The 10,799-nt window shown below is 47.4% G+C and overlaps 1 pseudogene; it reads right to left on the reverse strand.

Moving 5' to 3' along the window:
* The window catches only part of LOC141148047 (posterior protein-like), a 32,220-nt pseudogene extending 23,224 nt beyond the window's left edge, over window positions 1-8,996 (reverse strand).
* Between the last annotated feature and the right edge of the window lie 1,803 nt (window positions 8,997-10,799).

The following is a 10,799-nucleotide window of genomic DNA, read 5'->3' on the forward strand; positions in this document are numbered from 1 at the left end:
GGAGTGTATTTCACAATATCTAGAAGAAGCACTAACTCCACAGCTATAGAAACAAATTAGCGAGCAGCTTGACAGGCCTATAGCTGTAACAGAGATTGAAGCTATTATTAAGGACCTCCCGCAAGGAAAAAGTCCTGGCCCAGATGGGCTTACCAATGCCTACTATCGCAAATTTTCTCACCTTTTGTCTGATCGCATGTGCACATATTTTAATGCCCTGGCATCAGGCACCTCCCATCCAAAGGAGGTGTTAATGGCGCACATTGCTGTCCTTCCAAAGGAGGGTAAGCACCCTTCCACCCCTAGCAACTATAGGTCGTTCTCGTTGTTGAACACTGACATTAAGATCTTCGCGAAGGTGTTGGCTAATCGCCTTAAACCCGTACTCCCGACGGTAATTCACACAGACCAAACGGGCTTTATAACAGGCAGGGAGGCTAGGGATAATTCCAATCGAGCTATACAACTGATCCACTGGGCAAACCTGCAGCGGCCCAGTGCACCCTGTCTCTTTTTATCTACGGACACTGAAAAAGCTTTTGACAGGGTGGACTGGGCCTACCTCCAGGCGGTGTTATCTAGATTGGGCCTGGGAAATAATATGCTCCAATGGATAGGCTCCTTATACAGCTCCCCGAAAGCATGGGTTAAAGTAAACGGGAAGCTCTCTAACCCTTTCCCTATACAAAACGGTACAAGGCAGGGGTGCCCTTTGTCCCCCCTGATATTTGCCCTCACCCTGGAACCGCTACTCAACATGATACGGTCTAACCCTAACATTAAGGGGCTCACGGTAGGGACAACAGAACATAAACTATCAGTGTATGCTGATGACATTCTATTTAATGTCACAGACCCACTGATTTCCCTCCCCAACATTATTTCGGAGTTACGGAGATTTCATTCTCTCTCCAACTTCAAAATTAATTATAGTAAATCGGAGATTCTCCCTCTCACTATCCCTCCTGTGATGCGCTCACAACTACAAGCCTCATTTCTCTTTATATGGTGCTACTTCTCCTTAAAATATTTAGGCATTCACCTTCCAGCTACCATTGCACAATTATACACGTGTAACTTTGCCCCCTTACTCACCACTATTAAGGCTGATCTAATGAGATGGGACCGTACTACCTTCTCGTGGATGGGACGAGTCAGTATCCTGAAAATGAATATACTGCCTAGAATTCTACTAATTCTTCTACCTCCAGATGATACCTATAGCATTACCCAGATCTCTCTTCTCGGCCTTCAACAGTCTGTTTGTAAAATTTATATGGCAGGGTCGTGTACCCCGCTTGGCCCTACATACACTGCAGCGTCCTAAGAGTCTGGGGGGGTTGGGAGTCCCTTCAATATGCAGGTATTATGAGGCAGTTGCCCTACAGAGGATTCTTGATTGGCAACAACATACCACCACCAAATCTTGGGTTCCCCTTGAGAAATTTCTGGCAGGGCGTAATTTGTCTCATGCTCAATGGCTCCCTCCCGAAAGCCGAGGCCTTTCGAGCTTTCTGTCGCCGGTCTCTGTCCACGTGCTGAAGTTATTGGATGCACTAAATACACAGGAGTGGTTATCACAGCCGGTATCCCCGCTTGCACCTCTTGGGGGCTTCCCCTGGTTCACCCCAGGGGGAACACCTCTCCTATCTTTGCGCGTGGACGGGAGATGGGGAAGTTCGCTGCGGAAGGTTTGTACATGAACAGGGTCTAGTTTCCCAGTTCGGCAGCTTCCCGATGGATGGATGGATGGCGCTATAGACAACTGCAACACTTTATTAGTAGTTTGCCTCATCCTGTCCGACCTCCCTCCTCCCTAACTTCGTTTGAAAAACTATGCAAATCTGAGGGCCCCATCCCTCACTATATTTCCTTGCTCAATGAGATGCTGCAGTCTGTGGAGTCCCAGGGCAAACCAATTTACATAGGAGAATGGGAGAGAGATCAACAGCATAGTTTTACATAAGCTCAATTGAGCCATTTATACCAGCTTACACACAAGAGCTCAGTGGACACTAAAATGCAAGAAAATAGCTTTATGCTATTGACTCGATGGTACAGAGTCCCAATCACTTTGGCCAGGATATATCCGACAGCTTCTGCTGCATGCTGGAGGGGCTGTGGGCTTCGGGGCATTTTCCTGCATATTTGGTGGGAATGCCCGAGACTCCGGCCCTTCTGGCAGGATATTAAAGCCCAGATAAAACTTATCCTGGATGTAGATTTGCAGGATTCCCCATTGGAATTCTTACTGCATGTGCCGTCCACCCCTCTAAGCGATTACCGTAAATCACCTCTTAAATGCAGCCCGGCGTCTGATTCCTATACATTGGAAGTCGGCCCACATTCCAGGGCGAAACGATTGGGTGCGATTACTAAATTCTATTATGGCAGCTGAGGAGTGGATGGCGAAGTGCAGGGACAGGTATGATAAATTCTACGCTATATGGGCAACTTGGATACATTATATGTCCAATATGGCACTGTCACCACCTTCTGCTACTCCTGGGTAGGGATGAGCCGAACACCCCCCTGTTCGGTTCGCACCAGAACATGCGAACAGGAAAAAAGTTCGTTCGAACACGCGAACACCGTTAAAGTCTATGGGACACGAACATGAATAAACAAAAGTGCTAATTTTAAAGGCTAATATGCAAGTTATTGTCATAAAAAGTGTTTGGGGACCTGGGTCCTGCCCCAGGGGACATGGATCAATGCAAAAAAAAGTTTTAAAAACGGCCGTTTTTTCAGGAGCAGTGATTTTAATAATGCTTAAAGTCAAACAATAAAAGTGTAATATCCCTTTAAATTTCGTACCTGGGGGGTGTCTATAGTATGCCTGTAAAGGGGCGCATGTTTCCTGTGTTTAGAACAGTCTGACAGCAAAATGACATTTTGAAGGAAAAAACTCATTTAAAACTACCCGCGGCTATTGCATTGCCGATAATACTCATTGATAAAAACGGCATGGGAATTCCCCACAGGGGAACCCCGAACCAAAATTAAAAAAAAAAAATGATGTGGGAGTCCTCCTAAATTCCATACCAGGCCCTTCAGGTCTGGTATGGATATTAAGGGGAACCCCGGCCAAAATTTTAAAAAAAAAATGACGTGGGGTTCCCCCTAAATTCCATACCAGACCCTTCAGGTCTGGTATGGATTTTAAGGGGAATCCCGCGCCAAAAAAAAAAAAAAAAAAACGGCGTGGGGTCCCCCCAAAAATCCATACCAGACCCTTATCCGAGCACGCAACCTGGCAGGCCGCAGGAAAAGAGGGGGGGACGAGAGTGCGGCCCCCCCTCCCTCCTGAACCGTACCAGGCCACATGCCCTCAACATTGGGAGGGTGCTTTGGGGTAGCCCCCCAAAACACCTTGTCCCCATGTTGATGAGGACAAGGGCCTCATCCCCACAACCCTGGCCGGTGGTTGTGGGGGTCTGCGGGCGGGGGGCTTATCGGAATCTGGAAGCCCCCTTTAACAAGGTGACCCCCAGATCCCGGCCCCCCCCCTGTGTGAAATGGTAAGGGGGTACATAAGTACCCCTACCATTTCACGAAAAAAGTGTCAAAAATGTTAAAAATGACAAGAGACAGTTTTTGACAATTCCTTTATTTAAATGCTTCTTCTTTCTTCTATCTTCCTTCATCTTCTGGTTCTTCTGGTTCTTCTGGCTCTTCTGGTTCTTCCTCCGGCGTTCTCGTCCAGCATCTCCTCCGCGGTGTCTTCTATCTTCTTCTCCTCGGGCCGCTCCGCACCCATGGCATGGGGGGGAGGCTCCCGCTCTTCTCTTCTTCTTTTCTTCTCTTCTTCTCTTCTTCATTTTCTTCTCCGGGCCGCTCCGCAATCCATGCTGGCATGGAGGGAGGCTCCCGCTGTGTGACGGCGCTCCTCGTCTGACAGTTCTTAAATAACGGGGGGGCGGGGCCACCCGGGGACCCCGCCCCACTCTGACGCACGGTGACTTGACGGGACTTCCCTGTGACGTCACGGGGAATGCCACAGGGAAGTCCCGTCATGTCCCGTGCGTCAGAGGGGGGCGGGGTCACCGGGTGGCCCCGCCCACCATTATTTAAGAACTGTCAGACGAGGAGCGCCGTCACACAGCGGGAGCCTCCCTCCATGCCAGCATGGATTGCGGAGCGGCCCGGAGAAGAAAATGAAGAAGAGAAGAAGAGAAGAAAAGAAGAAGAGAAGAGCGGGAGCCTCCCCCCATGCCATGGGTGCGGAGCGGCCCGAGGAGAAGAAGATAGAAGACGCCGCGGAGGAGATGCTGGACGAGAACGCCGGAGGAAGAACCAGAAGAGCCAGAAGAACCAGAAGAACCAGAAGATGAAGGAAGATAGAAGAAAGAAGAAGCATTTAAATAAAGGAATTGTCAAAAACTGTCTCTTGTCATTTTTAACATTTTTGACACTTTTTTCGTGAAATGGTAGGGGTATAAGTAACCCCTTACCATTTCACACAGGGGGGGGCCGGGATCTGGGGGTCACCTTGTTAAAGGGGGCTTCCAGATTCCGATAAGCCCCCCGCCCGCAGACCCCCACAACCACCGGCCAGGGTTGTGGGGATGAGGCCCTTGTCCTCATCAATATGGGGACAAGGTGTTTTGGGTGGCTACCCCAAAGCACCCTCCCAATGTTGAGGGCATGTGGCCTGGTACGGTTCAGGAGGGAGGGGGGGCCGCACTCTCGTCCCCCCCTCTTTTCCTGCGGCCTGCCAGGTTGCGTGCTCGGATAAGGGTCTGGTATGGATTTTTGGGGGGACCCCACGCCGTTTTTTTTTTTTTTTTTGGCGCGGGGTTCCCCTTAAAATCCATACCAGACCTGAAGGGTCTGGTATGGAATTTAGGGGGAACCCCACGTCATTTTTTTTTTAATTTTGGCCGGGGTTCCCCTTAATATCCATATCAGACCTGAAGGGCCTGGTATGGAATTTAGGGGGACTCCCACGTCATTTTTTTTTTTTAATTTTGGTTCGGGGTTCCCCTGTGGGGAATTCCCATGCCGTTTTTATCAATGAACTTCTATGTGTATTGTCGGCAATGCAATAGCCGCGGGTAGTTTTAAATGAGTTTTTTCCTTCAAAATGTCATTTTGCTGTCAGACTGTTCTAAACACAGGAAACATGCGCCCCTTTACAGGCATACTATAGACACCCCCCAGCTATGAAATTTAAAGGGATATTACACTTTTATTGATTGACTTTAAGCATTATTAAAATCACTGCTCCTGAAAAAACGGCCGTTTTTAAAACTTTTTTTTGCATTGATCCATGTCCCCTGGGGCAGGACCCAGGTCCCCAAACACTTTTTATGACAATAACTTGCATATTAGCCTTTAAAATTAGCACTTTTGATTTCTCCCATAGACTTTTAAAGGGTGTTCCGCGGCATTCGAATTTGCCGCGAACACCCCAAATTGTTCGCTGTTCGGCGAACTTGCGAACAGCCAATGTTCGAGTCGAACATGAGTTCGACTCGAACTCGAAGCTCATCCCTACTCCTGGGCAGGTAACTTGAAAAATGTTGGTACATATTCAATTTCTGGAGGCGGAGACCCACACACTATACATCCCCAGGTTTTTCTATATCAGTCTATGATTTACACCTAATGCTGTCGTGCTGTTTGACCGTTAATCTTGTTCTTGGTTTTTGAGTATACCCATTTCCCTTCACCCCTTTCCCCATCCTCTTATTTTGGGTCTAATTAAGTGTAGTCACTGGGATGCTACACTCTAGACTTGAAAATGCAACCCTGTTTTGATGCAATGGTTATAAAACTCACAACCCCCCCCCTGTTGGTGTGGGATATCAGTTGATGAAGTCATATGAGGTCTACTACCTGAACGTATCAGAGGTTTCTATGTACGTATATCCCAATCCCCCTCCTTGTCCCCATATGTGCCCCTTAAGCACTTATTGTCTTGTCTTCCTTTTGTTTTATTACAGTATGTTCCTTTTTTTTTTACTTTTTCAATGTCTGTTATTTTGAAAATATAAAATAAAATAAAGATTATATAAAAAAAAAAAAAAAAAAATAGCCAGTGCGGCTCTTATGCTTTTTTTTTTTTTTTTTTTCTTTTTTTTGCCACGTCAGTTAACTTTATCCAGAGACTGCCTTCAGAATGATATTCATATATGTCTCTAATCCAGTCACGTCATTGTGGCCTTTCAAAGTTTTTTTTTTTTTCTCCTTTTTTCTTGTAAAGTATTGTATTACCATATGCGTTTCAGTGTATAGGTAGTTACAGTGGTGCCGCGATACAAAGTGCATAACCTACATCCTGCCTCTCAAAGCCGGTTGGCCACATATCCTCATATTACTATTGTGCATATTTGTGCATTGATACTTTTCTCTCTAGTAAACCCATCCCCCCGCCCCCCTGTGACCCCCCCTTATTAAGCCCCCGTATTTCCAAAGCACGTACAGTGGCCAGCATTGGTTCAGTACATTATTCTCTCTCGGCTCAAACCTCTAAGCTACTACTCACTCAGCCTCGCCCCATTAGTAGGGGGGCAAGTATTCTCAACACTAGAGTAGCACTGATGACGGGCAAGGCATTGCTTGGACCCACGGGTTCCACATTCTCACAAACTTATTATAGTTGCCTGACCTAGTGTAGAATGTTCTTTCACTCCACACTGTGGAGTTGACAGTTCTAATCCAATCTTCCGGGGTGGGGGGAGTTCGTGATTGCCAAGACTGTGCAATTAGTTTCCTGGCTTGGAACAAGCATCTTGCTGCCGCTACCGCCGTGCTTCTGTCTCTCAGTCCATTAGTAACATGTCCCAGCACACAGGTCTTGGGATCTAACTCTAAGTTAGTTTTGAACGTGGTGATTATTTTTTTATAATCTCAGGCCAGTACCTGACTAATTTTGGGCACCTCCAGAACATATGAATTAAATCGCCTGTGCTTCTACATCTGGGGCACTCATCATTGGTTCTACGACCGAACATAAAAAGCTTTTTCGGTGTGTAGTAGGATCTGTGCAGCAGCATCAGTTGAGAGGCTTTTTGCGAGGGAGAAACCGACACCTCTGGTCCAAGTTCCAGAATCCTTTTCCACTGTGTGTCCGTAATTTCCCCCACATCAGCCGCCCACCTGTCCCTGCCCCCGGGAAAGCCTACCTGAGCGTTTATTTTCTTTATTAGTTGGGTATATATCACTGTGATTAACCCCTTAGAGGTCTCTGATTTTATTATTGTTTGTAATAATGGGATCTTACACCATGTGGGGGGTTGCCTTCCAAACTGCTTGCTCAAGGCGTGTCTAATCTGTAAGTAGCTATAAAATACGCGGTTTGGCAACCCATACTCGTGCCTCAGTTCCTCAAAGGGTTTCAGGGTGTCCCCCTCATATAACTGTGTCAGCCGGCGTATTCCACTCCTTTCCCACAACTTATTCCTATCAACAGATAGTAATTCCTGCAGGTACCTGTTGTTCCAGATTGGTGAGTGTTCTGAGATTCCCTTATACCCCATTATTCGCTTGGCTGTCTGCCAGACCTTAGTGATCATTTTAAGTGTCGGAATCTCTCCTTGTAATGAATCTGCCTCCAGTGCTTCAACTAATGAACTATGAGGGCTTCCCTGTAGAATAATTTGGACGCTCTTACCTCCCCCTCCATCAGTGGCGCATCCGCCAAGTTGTTGTAGCTGGGCTGCCAGGAAATAGGTAAACGGGTGGGGGACCCCCAGTCCCCCCTCCGTAACGGGGCACTGCAGTTTTTGTAGGCCTATCCTGGCCTGCCCTTTTTTCCAAATTAATTCCCTAAAAAGGGATTGGATTCTTTGGAACCACTTCTCCCCAATCCACACTGGGGAGTTGTGGAGCAAGTATAACAACTGAGGCAGCCATACCATTTTGATCAGGTTGGCCCGGCCCGTCGTAGATAGAGGGAGTCTACTCCAGATGTCGCATTTTTTTAAAAATTTCAATAGAAGAGGGACCAGATTGTCCTCAATAAACGCATCAGGGTCTTTGGACAACACAACACCGAGGTACTTCATTTTCCCCGTGACTCTTAGTTGGGGTAAGCTCATTGAAGTAGGGTTGGCCGATGGATCGACCGGCAGGAGCGATGATTTCTCCCAATTAATGGTCAGACCTGAGAATTTTCCAAAGTCCTCCACTAAATGGATTACTTTCTCCAATGAGGAGGTCGTGTCCCCAAGGAGAAATAGAACACCGCCCGCAAAAAGCGCTATTCTCTCTTCCTCACCTTTTCTATGAAAACCCTGCAGTTCGGATGATGATCTCACCGCTCCCGCCAATGGCTCCATGGCCAAAACAAACAGCAAAGGGGACAAGGGGCAGCCCTGCCTCGTCCCTCTTTCGAGGGGGAAGCTTTCCGAATAATCATTGTTTATCTTGAGTCTTGCCTTTGGGTGGTTATATAGGATTTTTAACCAGCTGATGAATACGGGGCCAAATCCAAACCTCTCTAGGACCCACCAAAGGTATTCAAAAGCCTTGGCAGTGTCCAAAGACAATATGGCTCTAGACCCCGCATTCTCCGCTGGTGCCTGAAGGTTCAAGTAGGCCCTTCTAATATTGGTACTGGTAGACCGACCGGGGATAAACCCCGATTGGTCTGGATGCACGAGTTTTGTAATACATTTATTTAATCTGGATGCCAGCACCCTTGCAACAATCTTGGCGTCCGAACACAGTAATGATATCGGTCTATATGAGGTGACTTCCAGTTGGTCTTTCCCCTCCTTTGGTATCACCACTATGTCGGCCTCCAACATTGACGGGGGTAACCTTCCGTCCTTAATCGACTGCTCCAGTACTTTTAAAAGCTCCGGAAGTAGCACCTCCCCGTACTTTCTGTAGATCTCCAATGGCAAGCCATCCGGGCCTGGAGATTTCTGGCCCGACAGCTCCGCGACAGCCTTTTGCAACTCCTCCAGGGTCAGGGGAGACTCCATCTCACTCCTGTCCCTTTCCGAGAGCACAGGCAGCTCTACCCCTTCTAGAAACCCATTCATGTCGCGCCGGTCCGACCCCCTGCGCGACCTGTACAGATCCCTGTAGAATGCAGAGAAAGTCTCTAGGACCTCGGCGGGATCGGAAGTAATTTCTCCAGCCGGTGTCTTAATTGAAAAAATGGCCGATGGGGATAGGTTAGACTTAGTTATAAGTGCCAGCATCCGGCCCACTTTCTCCCCTTAGCCAAAATAATTTTGTTTCTGGAAGAGTCTTTTGTTTTCTACTCTTCTATTAATTACTTCTCTATACTCTTGTTGTCTGCTGAGCCAGACCACCTGTTTTTCCGGGGTTGGGTCTGCCACGTATTGTGCTTCTGATTCCATAGCTTCCCTACTAGCCCTCTCCTCCCATTCCCTTGACGTTTTCTTAGCTATGACAACCTGCTGGTGTAATAGTCCCCTAAGGAACGCTTTTAAAGTATCCCACACCGCCCCCGCAGGGGCTGTACCTGAGTTAAATGTTACAAACTCTTTTAATTTAGAGGTTACTTCTACTGAGCTGCTTATTAAGTCCAACCATAATGGTTTTATTGTCCACCTTTTCCGGCTAGATCTAGCATTTAGGTTCAGAGTCAAGGTCAAGGGAGAATGATCTGAGATACCCCTCGGCTTGTACTCTATGTTCCCTATTAATTGCATAGCATCACTATTGCCTACTGCCATGTCTATGCGCGAGAGAGTAGAGTATGTCCCTGAATAACAGGAATACTGTCGGATGTTTGGGTTGTGGGATCTCCATAGGTCGCACCACCCAACCTCCTCCAGAAGTTGGCCTAAGCGGCCCTCTGATAGCCTTTCCGCCCGGTTCATGGGCGGGAACCGATCCAATTTACTATCCGGAACTGTATTAAAATCCCCCACTAATATAATCGGTACGTCTACCTTGCTTTCCACAAACTCCAGCAGGTCCAAAATGGTCTCTGTTTTAAACGGAGGAGGGATGTAAATATTTGCTATCACCAAAGGCTGATTTTCCACAACGCAGCTCAAGAAGACATAACGTCCCAGCGCGTCTATTCTGGCTTCCCTGCAGGAAAACAAGATGCCTCTCCCCACCAATATGCTCACCCCTCTTGAGAATGAGGTATAGACTGAGTGATACTGTTCTTGGAATTTGTGATTCCGAACATGTAATTTAGTATGATTAGTGAGGTGAGTTTCCTGCAGACAAGCCAGTTCAACACCATGAGCTTCCATTGCCAAAAATACTGCTGCCCTTTTGGCAGGATCACCCATGCCCCTGATGTTCCAGGAGCCTATCCTTAGCGTTTTAAAAGGCATCTAAGATAGAGAAACGAGAAAAAACAACAAAAAAAAAAAAAAATAACAAAAGTTCATTTGTGCATTTGTGGATACCAAGCTTATCGTGTACTCTGTGGTTGTGTTGACCAAGAAAGAGTAAAAGAAAAAAATAAGAAAAAATAAGGTGGGGGGGGCAAGGGGCCCCCACATCCAGGGGACCCCCCCCCTACGATTCCTAACTGCAAATACAAACCACTTGTGCTAATATGCTTTACATTTATTTTTATGGACCAATCCTTCGTAACTGTGTGTGCCTTACATTTGCTCCATTGCCTATCCCTATGACTCACTATAAACCCTCCTTCCCCCCCGCCTTCAGCTTTATACATCCCCCTTCTTCCCGCCCTTGTTCGTGACCCCTCCCCCTGCCTAATTAGGCTAGCCCTGGGGGCTGCACTTGTGACCTTTTTCCCCCCTCCCAGCCGTACAAAAAGTGACTCCCCACACATATACTGAAGAAATACATTGTGACTCGCTACCGCACTCATCCCCCCCTCCCCC

This window comes from Aquarana catesbeiana, linkage group LG06, assembly GCF_042186555.1.
Source record: "Aquarana catesbeiana isolate 2022-GZ linkage group LG06, ASM4218655v1, whole genome shotgun sequence".
Taxonomy (NCBI): Eukaryota; Metazoa; Chordata; class Amphibia; order Anura; family Ranidae; genus Aquarana; species Aquarana catesbeiana.